Source organism: Canis lupus, chromosome 19, assembly GCF_003254725.2.
Source record: "Canis lupus dingo isolate Sandy chromosome 19, ASM325472v2, whole genome shotgun sequence".
Lineage (NCBI taxonomy): Eukaryota > Metazoa > Chordata > Mammalia > Carnivora > Canidae > Canis > Canis lupus.
In genome coordinates this window covers 15928822-15942368 of record NC_064261.1, presented here as the reverse complement: position 1 = coordinate 15942368, position 13547 = coordinate 15928822, and the positions used below count along the sequence as shown (strand labels likewise).

The following is a 13547-nucleotide window of genomic DNA, read 5'->3' as shown; positions in this document are numbered from 1 at the left end:
AGTCTAACTATGTCCACTGGAAATTAGCAGGCGCTATGCATGCTGGCTGGTACTTCATCTTGCTGGGAGTTCCTGGTCTCTTTCTCTCCTTAAAGTATATATACCTCATACTGGTAGGGCACTTATTGCCCAATGAAAATAATGTGGTTAAGGACATATAATTGACAAAATTCAGAATAATTTAGATAACAAAGCTCACAGGGTGAAATACTAATTTTGTGTTAATTTGTGTTAAAATATTAATAAGATTATTTAAATTCTTTAGGAAATCAAGGAGGAAAGGCATAAAACTAAATAACCCCATAAAATAAAGCATTACAATGAGACACAAGGACTGAGGTTTGTGGCAGCAGTGTGTGAAAAATAAAACTCATTTAAGTCCTGTTAGTTTACAATTTTGCATTGCATCGCTGAAACTCTGGGCTCCTGTTAGAATTCTGTGAAGTAAAACATATAGGGGGGATTATCTGGGTCAGTACTTACAATAAGAATTCTGTTCTGTTGTTCTCATGCATGTCCTCTGCTTTTTCTTTTCTTTCCTTTTTTTTTTTTTTTTTTTATTTGTTTCTGGGAGTTTTGACAATGCATCCCAAGCTTTAATTAAGAAAATGTGAACACTATTACTATGGCCATACATCAGAAATGGTAAACTTATTTATGAAGAAAGAAAAAGTAGTTTAAAAACATACTAACCCTAAGATACTATTTTTACTTCTTCTCTAAACCTATTGCAAATATTCTGATTGCATTAACAAGCTTAGAATTTTATACGAATCAGCAGAATTCTCAAATGAAACACGCCTAGATTAAACCATGGAAGTATTTAAGTTGCTTGACCTCCACTTAACCACATGTCTTCACCACCATACAAATTGTACTATTGTACCTCCTGCTTGCTAGCAGGTGGTCATCAAATTCCATTTCAACTGCCACCAACGTTTATCCTGTAGCTAATTCTCCATCTGCAATCTTCTCATGCAGGCAAGGTGGATTCTTTCTTTAAAATAATGTGATTAACTTCTTTACATAATCGTTAGTATTAAAAAGTTCCATTTACTTTCTCTTTTGAGAATTTAGTTTAATGCACTGGGGAGGAAGAATGGAAGAAAGGAAAGGAAATGTTTTCCTTCTCCAATCCCAGTATCATGAGTTTTGGGGCATGAAAAATTGAGGAAAAAAAAAAAAAACTCAGTGGAGTGGTTTCCTTTCATCATTTGGCAACATTTTATAAGACAAAGTTCTTTAACGCACTGAATGCAACAGGATTAATAATGTCTGGAGTCTTAAATAGGATTTATAAGATTGACTAAACCAGAAGACATGATATATTAGGTAAAGAGAGTTGAGAAGAGGGAAAGGGGGATACAAATTCTGAGAAGTAATTATGAGAAGGACTCCTCTAATCAAATGATCAGCAACAGAGTTTAATGATTGGATATCAACAGGTTAAGCCTGAGTGTTAATTTTACATTTATGTTCATAGGAATTGTTAGAAAAGTGTGGCTAAAGTTAAATTTGCATTTTCCTTTGGACCTTCTGTTTTTTTCTCCTTAGTTCTATCACTTAATTGAGAGTCAAACTTCTTTGGCTTGGAACTCGGCCAAAAATGAATTCCTTTCTACATTCTTGATTAAAATTCACTCCTCTATTTTTGTAATCTTTGAATATGGGAAGAGATTTATCAGACTCACACCATATAACTCATAGAACAAAAAATAGCTCCCTGTTTATGCTTCAGGCACGATAGACAGGTAATAAAAAATATGAACTTGACTTTGAAGAAACACAGTTTGAGAAAACAAAATATGACACTTTCGAAATTTTCAATAAACACATACATAGAATTAAAGCATATGCTTAATAATAAAGTACAGGATACTCCATGTTTAATTCGTGTTGAACTTATAAAGACATACTTGGGATGTCAGCAAGTGTGCATTCCTGAAAATCTTTGTGTTCTAAAAAGTCATACGCTAAAAATAGCAGGGCTTATGGGAAAATAGGCCTTGGAAAAAGACTTCCAAAAACCAATGTAACTTTGTAACCAAAGCAATAATAAAACCAATTGGTATATCACGAAATAACTTAGCCCAGAGATGTTCCCTCAGGACTATCAAATAGGTACAAAAACAATAAAGTAGAAACGTGAGTTTGGGGGCCACTGAGGTAATGCAGATGCAAGCGAAAGTCAACAACCTGCAGAGAAAGCCATGCTATGCCAGGATGGGGAGGGCAGCTTTGAGATCCAGTCCCCAGGGCAGGCGTTTGTTTTTAATTGTCTTATAACTCAAACGTTCTTACCTGTGCAGTAGCCAAGCTAAGAACTGCTCTCCCTAATGAAGATTGTAATTCCATTTCTGCTCTACCAGCCTCTCTCGCCTAGGAAAATTTGTTCATAAAAGTACTCAATTTCATCTGGTGTGTATGTGTGTGTGTGTGTGTGTGTGTAGTCCCTTAGATCTAAGGCCAAATAAAATCATTATATAAATTTCCACTTTCCACAGCTATCTCTCCCAATGCCTTGTAGCTGTCTGAAGGTAGAAGGAGGTCATAATGTAAATGTAAAGAGAAGGAGCCTCCAGAGAGCTGAGAGGATGACCCAGAGTGTTTAGTGACATGGAGGCCAAGGCAAGAGCCTGTGGCTGAAGGAGGGAGAGATCCACAATAGCAGACCCAGCCCAGAGCTGCTGGAAGGTAATGGCTGATGGAGACCTACTGTTTGAATTTCACAGTGTTGAACTTGTCAGTGACCTGAACAGAACTGTCTCAGTAAAACAGTGTGGTCATAAATCAGATTTCAAGAGCTTGAAGACTCAGCTGAAGAAAACAAGTAGAGAAAGAGAGTGTAGATGAAGCTTTCCTAAAATCTGATTGCAAAATAGAAGAGAAAATTATAGACGGTGACATGACTTTGATTTTTTTTTAATAAGAAAAGCAAATGTATAAATGCTCTGTGGGAGATGGTGCCCCAGAACGTATGCCAGGGAGTGAGACTATTACAGAGAGTGGTCTCAGAGAAGGCAGGAGGAGGTGGGCAACAAAGCTGTAGAAAGGGGGCGGGCAACTCTTCCACTGTAATAGGAGAGAAGAGCAAAGACAGCTCTGTATGAATGAACGTGTGTGATAAGAAGGTGGCAGTTGAAGTTTTCCTCTAGTCTTCTCCATTTGAAGTAGAAGAGAAAAGAAGATCATAGTGTTGGACATTTGTAGTAGTTGGTGAGGAGGATGAGAAAAAAGTGTGGACTAGAGAGAAATGAGAGGGCTCAGAAGGATGCATGGAAGGACCATGGGATGGGGCCGCTCTTGCCATCATTCCTGGAATTTAGTCTGAACTGACCCGCCTGTGACACACACTTCAGGGAGGTGATTCAAGACCCATGTGCTCCAGGAGAGAGGTCACTTCCCCCATATAATCCTAATGAGGTCTACCCAATCCAGACGCCTTTCTCACTGCGTTCCTGAGGAAAATAATCCTGGACACCTTCTCAGCAGCTCTTGTGTGCCTGCTTCAGCCAGGTGGACTAGGAATAATGCAGCCTTTGGCACAGGACACGCCTAGACCGGCATCTTGGCTTCCTTGCTTCTGAATAGTCTAATATGGACTTCAGTCTTTGGGTCTTTCATTACTCTACAAAGCAGAAATAAATACTTCCATTTTATAGATCTTACAAGGATTCAATGAGGCAAATATGTGCCAAGTTCCTGCCAAAGAGTAGATACTCAGCAAATGAAGGTCCCCTCCCTTCTAGGCTTAAATGCTTGTCAGTCATTTGCTTCATAACACTTGGAAGTTGTGAGCTTAATAAAAGAGATGACTAGATTTGAGAATTTGAAACAAGAATCTGTGAGTGCTAAAAACATTATTTTTTTTAGCTTTTTACGATTAAATTGCTGAACAGTACCCATGGAAGAGATTTGGTTTATGTATTCAGGTTTCTCAAGTTAATAATCAGTGTGTATTTGAGAAAGAAGAAATATTTTAGTGCTGCTAAGCCCTGGCAGGTTGGCATTAATGCCAGGAGAACAAGAAAACTAACTTCTGATTGAGATACAGAGGAATCATACCTTTTTTTTTTTTTTTTTTTTTTGCCTTCAGGTTTCAACAGAATCATTCAGGTAGATTAGATAATGGTTTATGAGATGAAACTGCATTATTAAAGGGCAAAAAGCTACTCTAAGTTAAATTCAGAGTTCTAGGGTTTTCTTTTATGTATTAGGTATGATTTGATGGGACTTTTCAGACATGGACACTTTTTTTGGGGTCCACTACCAAGCAAATCAAATACCCCCCCTTTTTTTAAAGACTTTATTTATTCATGAAAGACACAGAGACAGAGACATAGGCAGAGAGAGAAGCAAGCTCCCCACAGGGAGCCTGATGTGGGACTGAATTCTGGGGTCCCGGGATCACACCCTGGGTGGAAGGCAGGCGCTCAACCATTGAGCCACCCAGGCATCCTGCAAATCAAATATCAACTAGAAGGCATAGAGTAGGCCCCAGGATGTGTTTCCTTCATGTCACATTTTAGCAGGTGCCTTAGGGCCTATTTCGATGGATTCAATCACAGTTTAAGAGATTAAAAACTTAAAGCAGTTTTAGGCAGAAGTTGTAGTAGATTATACATGACTGTGTTTATACACACATACACACATACAATTTTAGAAAGTGTAATAACTATTTTCCCCTTTTGCTGGCAATTTATACTTATTTAAAGAGCTCTTAGAAGCAGGCCCTCACTGCTGTTTGTTGTTGCTCTTGTTGAATGTCAAATGCTTTTGCACAGAATTGAAATAAAATGCAACCTGCTAATCTCAGTTGCTTTGGTGGATGGCTTGGCTTTTCTTGCTCTAAGAAATATTTTTAAATCACCAGAGAAATCAACATACAAATATATGCAAGGCTCCAGCTGCAACAGAATAGTTACAAATGTGAAGATTGGCTTTGTGAACACTATGAAGGTGGAACACCTCCCCTGAACAGAGGGATGTTAATCTCACCCCTATGCCCCTTGCTCCCGACTGGGAAATATTCTATTTGTGCTGCAAATGAATCCTGAGACTTTGGTGTCATCTGTCCAAGGGGCAGTGCTTCTAGGATGGGATAGGGCCACAGGGTGTAAAATTCTTGTCAATGCTTTGAGAGGTCAAGCCTTTAAAAACACTTCAAGCTTGGAAAAGAGTAACTTCTCATATTATAAATATGTGGTTCTTCCCTTCATGTTTGTTAGAATCTTCTCCAGGAAGCTGGCTATATCCCTGAGCTTCTATCACTTGTCTTGTATCAATAATATTAAGGTGCATAATGTAAGCATGCTTAAAACATAGGATTTCTCAGATGAAAAACACTTTATTTTACAAACTAATGGCTTAGAGCAGAGCACAGGATATAATAAACTGGACCTTGAGGACAAATGGAATCTAAAACTTCAGGTGATGAAAACTCATTGCTAATCTTGCAATTTACAGTGAAGATATAATGGAAAGTACACATGTTTTAGCAAGACACCAAAGAACAGAAATGACAGTATGTGACAGGAGTAAGGCTTTGAACCTTCAATGGCAATTTAAGATGACTCAGAAAAGCTATCAGAGGCTATTGTTTAATACTTCACACTGACTCAGAGCTGGCAATGCCAGAAAGCCTTAAGTTATTACTCAAATGGGTAAATAGGAGTCACTCTAAATGAAAGAGATGTGGATGGATGGTTTAATTTAGAATTTGTTTTTGTGTTCCCTGATGTCAGTAAAAAACTCCAACAATCAAAACAGTGGTAGATTAGATTTCTGGGCACTTAGAAAGGTTTTAGATGTTGAGGTGACACTCTTTGATTTTCTCTATTTGCACTTTCATATGTATTGCTATTTTTCCCCCTTGACACTTATTAGAATTGTTTTCTCATATAGGACATAGAGGAGAACACTACTATAAGATGTTGAGTCAGTCCATATGAGGGGTAAGGCCTGAATGAAAGTGGTGGCAGTGAGCTTGGAGCAAAAAGACTGGTAAAAAATATGTCCACATCTTTATCAATGAGATGTATGGGATTGACCCGGTGCTGGAGGCAAAGGAGAGGACAGTTGCAAAGGTGACTTAATCTTTTCATCTGGGTGACTGGATAAATGGTGATGCATTTCTCGAAAACAGGGTATATATATACCATGGCTACAGTGTGCCCCATAGCTATATATATAGCTATATATATATATATATATATATATATATATATATATATATATAACACAAGAGGGAGGTTTGGAGAAAAAATATGAACTCCATTTTGCAATGTTGAGGATAAATTGCTCCCTTGGTGGGATGATAGATTGGCTGCCAAATATACAGATTTGGAGCTTAGGAGGTGAGCTGGAGATAACAGTTTGGCTGTATCATAAGGAAAAAGCTGGACATTGAAATCATAACAATAAATCAGTTTGCTCAGACAAAATGGGTAGCATGAGAGAAGGACAAAGATCAAGCTGTGAGGAATAGTGAAAATTACAGAGCAGGAGAGGAAGGAAGCCAAATAGGAAACACCTGAGCAGTGGTTTGAGTTAATTGGAGAATCCGTACATTTGTGAGAAGCCAAAGGAGGCCAAGGCTTGGAAATGCAAGAAGGGCTCACCAGTGAGCAAAGCCACAGAATGAATGGTTTCCAAGGAGTAGTGTTAAAATTAAACCCGATTATGAGGTGTTTGAGTGGAGACACAGACTTCTTTTATCGGAGGTTTGACACAAAGAGTGGATTTGAGCTGGAAGGGAGTTAAGAGCCCAGGAAGTTTTTTTTTTTTTTTTTTAAGTTTAAGAGAGGTGAATTCATTTATATACAAGGAAATAACCAGTAAAGACAGAAAGGATGAAGAATAAGCCAAAGAAAAGTAAATGATGGAAGTAGTTTTGGAATAGATCAGACATAATATGATATGGGACAAAAATGGAAGAATTAGATTGAACAGGAGAGCTATGTTTTCCACTCAGGAGGAGAAAAGGGTTGATTTTCTACAGCAAATACTCAATTTCCTTAATTTTGATAGCAAAGCTTACTACTTGTATACACTTGCAAACTCTGAGAGGTAAACTATTAAACACTTAATAAATGATGGCAAATAAATTCAGTTATGCTAATAGTCTTCCAGGTAAGAAACAGGGAGAGCAAAATCCAGCTCTATCAGGGGGTCGTGTTGATGAGTTCTCTAATTACCATCATTCCGTACAACATCCATAAAGCGATGGTGGAAAAGAAAGTTTTAGACAAGGAGCTGGATAACTAGCCATGGAGTCATGCTGCTAATTCCATCTCCTCTGATTCCATGTTCATAAAATCACATCCTTTTTATAAGTTGGCTTCCTAGCATAGCCTCTCTGCAAGTGATTTTCCAATGGGCAGTTCTAATTCTATTTTCTTTTGCATCCGTATAGTAAAAGCCAGTCCATGAGAAACCAATCACTACTGCTGAAATATTAAGAATGGTCCTGGACTTTGAAGCTGAGGAAAAGCCTTGTCATCCTATGGGACTCTGCCCTGTGGCTACTCAGCCCCCTACGTGATATCGCTATCATCTTTGATCTAAAACAACATCTTCATCAACGCAGATATTCATGAAATTATACAAAAGAGGAATAGCAGTGAATAAAAGAGTTTATACATTAAAAAAAAAATCTCATGCCTTAGGCTTTCCCCAGTTTTGGTTAATGTCTGGGCACGCTAGGCTCGTGCTTCTTTTCATGGCTACAGTGTGCCCCATAGCTAGATCATAACTATGCATTGCTAATTGTTAATTCAGTCTTTAAAATGCCTTTCATTTTCTCTTATCCTAGGATTTTTTTTTTTTTTTTTTGGTAAAGGATAAATAACTAAACATGTTTTCTTTGTTTCTCTTTCAGAAACAGGGAGAAAACCAAAGATTCAGTTATGACTAGAGGCCATATATTTTACAGAAATTTGATTTATTTGGTGATCTGAAAGCTTAGCTTTTACAGTTCAATTACAAGTATGGTTGGAATCCCAGTATGAAAATTATATTTTACAAGCCTTATAAAAACTAGAATGGTAAATTAAGTGCAGGATAAGCAAGAATTAAAAGTTCCAGCAAAAAAAAAAAAAAAAAAAAAGTATTCAGTGATTTTAAGAGAAGGAGAATTTAACTTTTAAAAGGTAGTTGATGCTGAGTGGCAACTTGATAGGAATCGAGGTTTTCTTTTTTGTCTCTAACTTTTCTTTTAGGGTTTTTTACCTCACAGAGGTTGGTTGCATTTTTTTTTTTCATTCATTTGTATCTTTATTTCAGAGTTCATTATCACCTTATGGCAACCGATTGAAGGATGGCAACATTTGATATTTGTGTGGGATACAACCATACCACTCATTTTGGTGACTCTCAATTTTGAGACAAATGGCATTAAGCGGAAACAATTGTGGAAAAAGAGGAATTTTGTTTAACTGTCAAGATTCACAGCACTCAAAATCAAGCTGTTGGGGATCCCTGGGTGGCTCAGCGGTTTGGCGCCTGCCTTTGGCCCAGGGCGCGATCCTGGAGACCCGGGATTGAATCCCACGTCGGGCTCCCGGTGCATGGAGCCTGCTTCTCCCTCTGCCTGTGTCTCTGCCTCTCTCTCTCTCTCTCTCTCTCTGTGACTATCATAAATAAATTAAAAATTAAACAAACAAACAAAAAAAAACCCAAAAACTTCTGTAAAAAAAAAAAAAAATCAAGCTGTTGATTATACATCTCAACAGCTCTCTCTTCACACAAGTAGCTCTGAGAAACAATAGGGGCTGATAGTGAAGGCATCCCAGCTAGCGTATCTTGGTTTAAAGCTTGGATATTAGTGATGCTTGTAGATACACACACACACACACACACACACAGGGAGGAAGAAGACTTTTTTTTTTTTTGCTAGAGTCAGGGTTTGTCAACTGTTGAAACAGAGGTAAAAGAAAGGATCTTTAAATGAATAAAATAGAGACACCTAGGTGGTTCAGTGGTTGAGCATTTGCCTTTAGCTTAGGGGCATTGGGCTTCCCGCAGGGAGCCTGCTTCACCCTTTGCGTCTCTCTCTGTGTCTCTCATTAATAAATAAATAAATAAATAAATAAATAAATAAATAAATAAACAAACAAATCTTAAAAAATGAATAAAACATATCAATCTATTTAGCTCCCCTTTAAAAGCACCAATGTGTAGTTACTGATAAATGGGTGATGCTTACATTTTATATCATTTTTTTTTCTGGAAAATATTTATGGCAATGTTGAGGAGTAAAGACAGAAAAATGAGAGATGGTAGGAAACCTAAAGAGGAGTTTGGTGTTTTTTTGTTTTTTCATAAGCAAGAGGGAAACTACATGTTCTTAAATGAGAATATAACATGAGAGTCTAAATTATTTTATGAAAGAGCTTATATTTAAGTTTTAGTTGTATTCACTGGGCTTACCCCTAAGAAGAAGTCACCAAATATTTGTTCATAATAATAGGACATTAATGTCAAGAGCTACTATATGACACAGTTCTAAAGCTTAGAAGATATGTTCAAACTGGAAGAAAGAGGGAGGTGAGCTGGGGCTGGTGCTCCGCTTTGGAAAGAGAGGCTGGATTCACAGAACTTGGTGTTTTTCCCCAGCTCCCAGCCCAGCCCAGCCCCTGCCTAATCTAGCGTGAGGATTTTTGTTTGTTTGCCTGCTTGCTTTGCTCCTGCCCTTTTACTTGTTTAAGTTGGGCTTAAACATCCTAAGTAAGCTAAGGATATCTAAGAAGAGGCAAACATTATTCTTATGTTCAGAAGTATTTTGAACTTCCTTCATTTTTTAATGTCTTGATGGTATTGTAATGAGAAGTTCTAAGGAGGTGTACCAGGCACCGCCTGACTTCTGCCACTGACTTGGGAGTTTTCACAATTTCTGAATTCTCAATCTGTTATTTGCAAAGCATTAAGTGTCTCTAAGATAGGAGAGGGAGTGAGACCAGTAGATAAATGTGACATGAGCAACTGTAAGAAAGGAAAAGATTATTACTCCCAGGAAGAAATAGTTCAAGACAAAAGCAGAATTTTTTTTTTCTTAGTAAGTTCTAATTACCAGCAAAGTACTTGCCTAGAGAAGTGTTTTATTATTAACACAATGCATTTGTTATAGTAATAATTATTATTTTGAGTTTACAGCAGAGGATTCTGAGCTTTAAATATTTAACTTTCAGTACACCTTTATCTTGGTTTTATCCATCCCAAACTCTTATTACCATGTTTTGAAATTATTGTCAATGGTTCTCTTTTCTATTATTCAGGTTATAGAGGTGCTAAAGAAAATTAGTCATTATTTTACAGGAGAAAATTCCAACTCATATTTTTTTTTAAGGATTTTATTTATTTATTCATGAGAGACACGGAGAGAAGTAGAGACATAGGCAGAGGGAGAAGCAGGCTCCTTGTGGTGAGCCTGATGTGAGACTTGACCCTAGGATCCTGGGATCACACCCTGAGCCAAATGCAGATGCTCAACCACTGAGCCACCCAGGTGCCCCTTCAACTCATAATTTATTTTGCTTTGCACAATGCTTTAAGTAAAGTACACAGCATGGTCTTCATATTTTTTATAATTTCATTCATCTCTTTCCAAAAGATGTTAGTATCAGATTTTCTGATGGTGAGAGCACCATTTAAATATTTTCTGTTTGGGGTGGGGAGGAAGGAGAGGAATCTATGTTACTGGACCTGCAGAAGTAGAATACAAAACCTCTTTATTATCCACAGTCCCATCATGTGTCCAACTGTCAGTATCTAGACACTCACTGTCCCATATGGCACCCAAGCACATGGGCATTACTTTTAAACAACAGTAAATATATTTCAATGTACTTATTCTGAAATATCACATGAAATTAATTTTAGAAATGTATAAAAATAATAATTTGCTGTAAAGGATAATTTTAGAAATCTCTCTTATCATGTAACAAATTTCCTAGCTTGAACCTGAGTTATGTTTCTCTTAGGATTTAGTTATTCTTGGGAAGACATGAAGGACTGTTTGAGAAGGTCAACCACAGACCATTCACTTGAAAGTCTGAGACATTTTGTGGCAAGGGAAAGAGGGTCATGGAGCCAAAGGTATTTGGGGATAATGGGCCAGTGTGAGGAAAGAAGGATGATTCTAAAAGCAGCCCAGTATCTTTTATTCAGATTGTCCTGCGGTCTCAGCCCTACAGTCTCATGTTTGAATGCTATAGTAAAGCAAGTGGCAAAAATGTTTGATAAATATTTAAAAAGCAATTAAACTTACATCTTCATGGCACATGAAGAGTGCCAAGTGTCTTGTACCAGAGTAGGTAGCTAAGAACCATAATGAGAGAGAGGAGCTTTGGCATATATTGGCACCTTCACGTTGCCCCCCAAAAGATTCTTTAGAATGTGAGCAGGAGGGGATCCCTGGGTGGCTCAGCGGTTGAGCGCCTGCCTTAGGCCCAGGGCCTGATTCTGGAGTCCCAGGATCGATTCCCACATCAGGCTCCCTGCATGCAGCCTGCTTCTTGCTCTGCCTGTGTCTCTCATGAATAAATAAATAAAATCTTTAAAAAAAAAAAGAAAGAAAGAAAAGAATGTGAGCAGGAGTTACAAGGAGTGATAGAAGCTTTGTGGCCCAGGTACAGTTTTTTGTACTGAGAGCGATCGAAGAAATGACCGGAAATCAGAGAGGTAAGAAAGGAATAGTGGATGCTAAGTCATGATCAAAATGATTGATTTGTAGCTCACAGAGAGATACCTTCATAGGACTTCTAGAAAACTTGTGAAGAATTTGTGAAGACAGAACCTAAAAAGCAGATGGCGACAAAACCAGTCAAACCTCATACAGTCGTGCTATTTTTGACCATGACTCTTATTTTTGCCAGATTAATTTAGTTTGGTAGAAATGAGTTAACTTTTAATTTAAGAAAATGACCTCAATTTTAACGTAGATTCTTATCTTTATGTTCAAGTAAGATAGAGATGTTAGATATGTAATCAGAATATTTTCTGTGTTATGGAATTGTTAATTCTATATTATATATTACTAACGACTTCAATGTTAAAGACTAAGTTACAGCATATTGTTTAACAATAATGCTTTTCAGATGTTTTCCTGAAATTGATTCATAGAAACATGTTATACAAAAGTCTTTGCCTAATACCACCCTTGGATAAATAATTACTTTGAAATTCACATTTTTATAAAGGACTTGAGTAATCTGCTTCAACATACCTCCTAACTGTCCCCACCTCCTTGTATTCTTGCCCAGTTTAATCCTCTCTGCTCCTTGTGGGCTGGATCTCATGATATATTTTTTGGTTTTTATACTGCGTACATACATTCTATCATATTAATTGTAAAGATTTTTAAAGTCATCATAGATTGACTGGAACCTTATTCTGTAATGAATTGATGTTGCTCTTTGTAACCTAATTAGTACAAAAGATAAAAATTATGGAGTGTATAGATCTATTTTTTGGAATACTCACAACATATTAGATGTTTATAGAATAAACACGTTCAGTCTTGACCTTAGCCATATGTTTATAGTCTAAGAAATCAAGAAAAACAAATGCATCATCTATATCTAATTGTAAATGTGTGGCAAGGGGAAGCTGAAAACATGAATAGAGCAGAGAAATTAACTATCTTGTGTTTCAAAAACAAGAATATACTCTTTTGACCCTTACTTAATTAAAATGGATTTTCTAGAGGAAATAAAAATTCACACAGACCTATAGGTCAAAAAGCCTTTGCCTGGTGGGTCTTTTCTTTGGAAAAGAGTAGTCTGCAAATTGACATTTCTTTTCTCAGAAACTGTCCCAACAGAGATCTGAAAATGTTCCGTTTCCATCTGCCTCAGCCTGACATTGACTTTGTCAGGGAGTCTTTTAGTTTATTGTATTTACAAAGTGTCCGTAAGATCAGTGTACTATACCTCTGCAGTCAGTTAAAAAAAATATGGGGTATTTTGCATACTAGAGTTTTAAATATTTCTTTCCAACATAAAGCCTACTGTTTCTTAAGTTCCTTGAGGGTACAGATTTGTATTTGTTTATTTATTTCTCTCTTCTCAGCACTAGAAGAGTGCAGTCATGTAGCAAGTTCTCATTAATATTTGTGCAAGAAATACTCCACCTAAGGGTGTCAGGAAATATATGGAAGACATTTTAAATTTCTTTACATGCATACAGATCATGATACATATGTGAATCTTAGCTTGCTTAAATAATACCATATACTAGACATGCTCTTCCTTGATTAATGATTAAGCAAGAAGTTCTGAAACAATCGCTTTTAATTCCTGGGAGACTTAAAATCTAAAATCTTTCATCCATTTTTAGTTCTCTTATACTTTATAGCATTTCCTCCTTTTTATACTCCCTATGACTCACCCTCTGACTTTTTAGTCCATAAAATCACAGAAGCTGGAATAACATTTTGAATAAGACTAACATTGACAGTCAAACTCTTAGTGGAAAATAGAAATGAAGGAAAATTAGATTTGTGAGAAAGCTGTTGAACTGGGCAGTAAAGAAATGAACCCGAGCAGGGC

The 13547-nt window shown here is 37.0% G+C and overlaps 1 long non-coding RNA gene across 1 annotated transcript; it reads left to right on the top strand.

The window, feature by feature from the left end:
• Positions 1 to 915: 915 nt before the first annotated feature.
• Positions 916 to 7628, top strand: LOC112642695 (uncharacterized). The gene is made up of 3 exons (XR_003125388.3): positions 916 to 986; positions 2505 to 2694; positions 7415 to 7628. It is a non-coding gene; the product is annotated as an uncharacterized LOC112642695 (long non-coding RNA).
• Positions 7629 to 13547: the final 5919 nt, after the last annotated feature.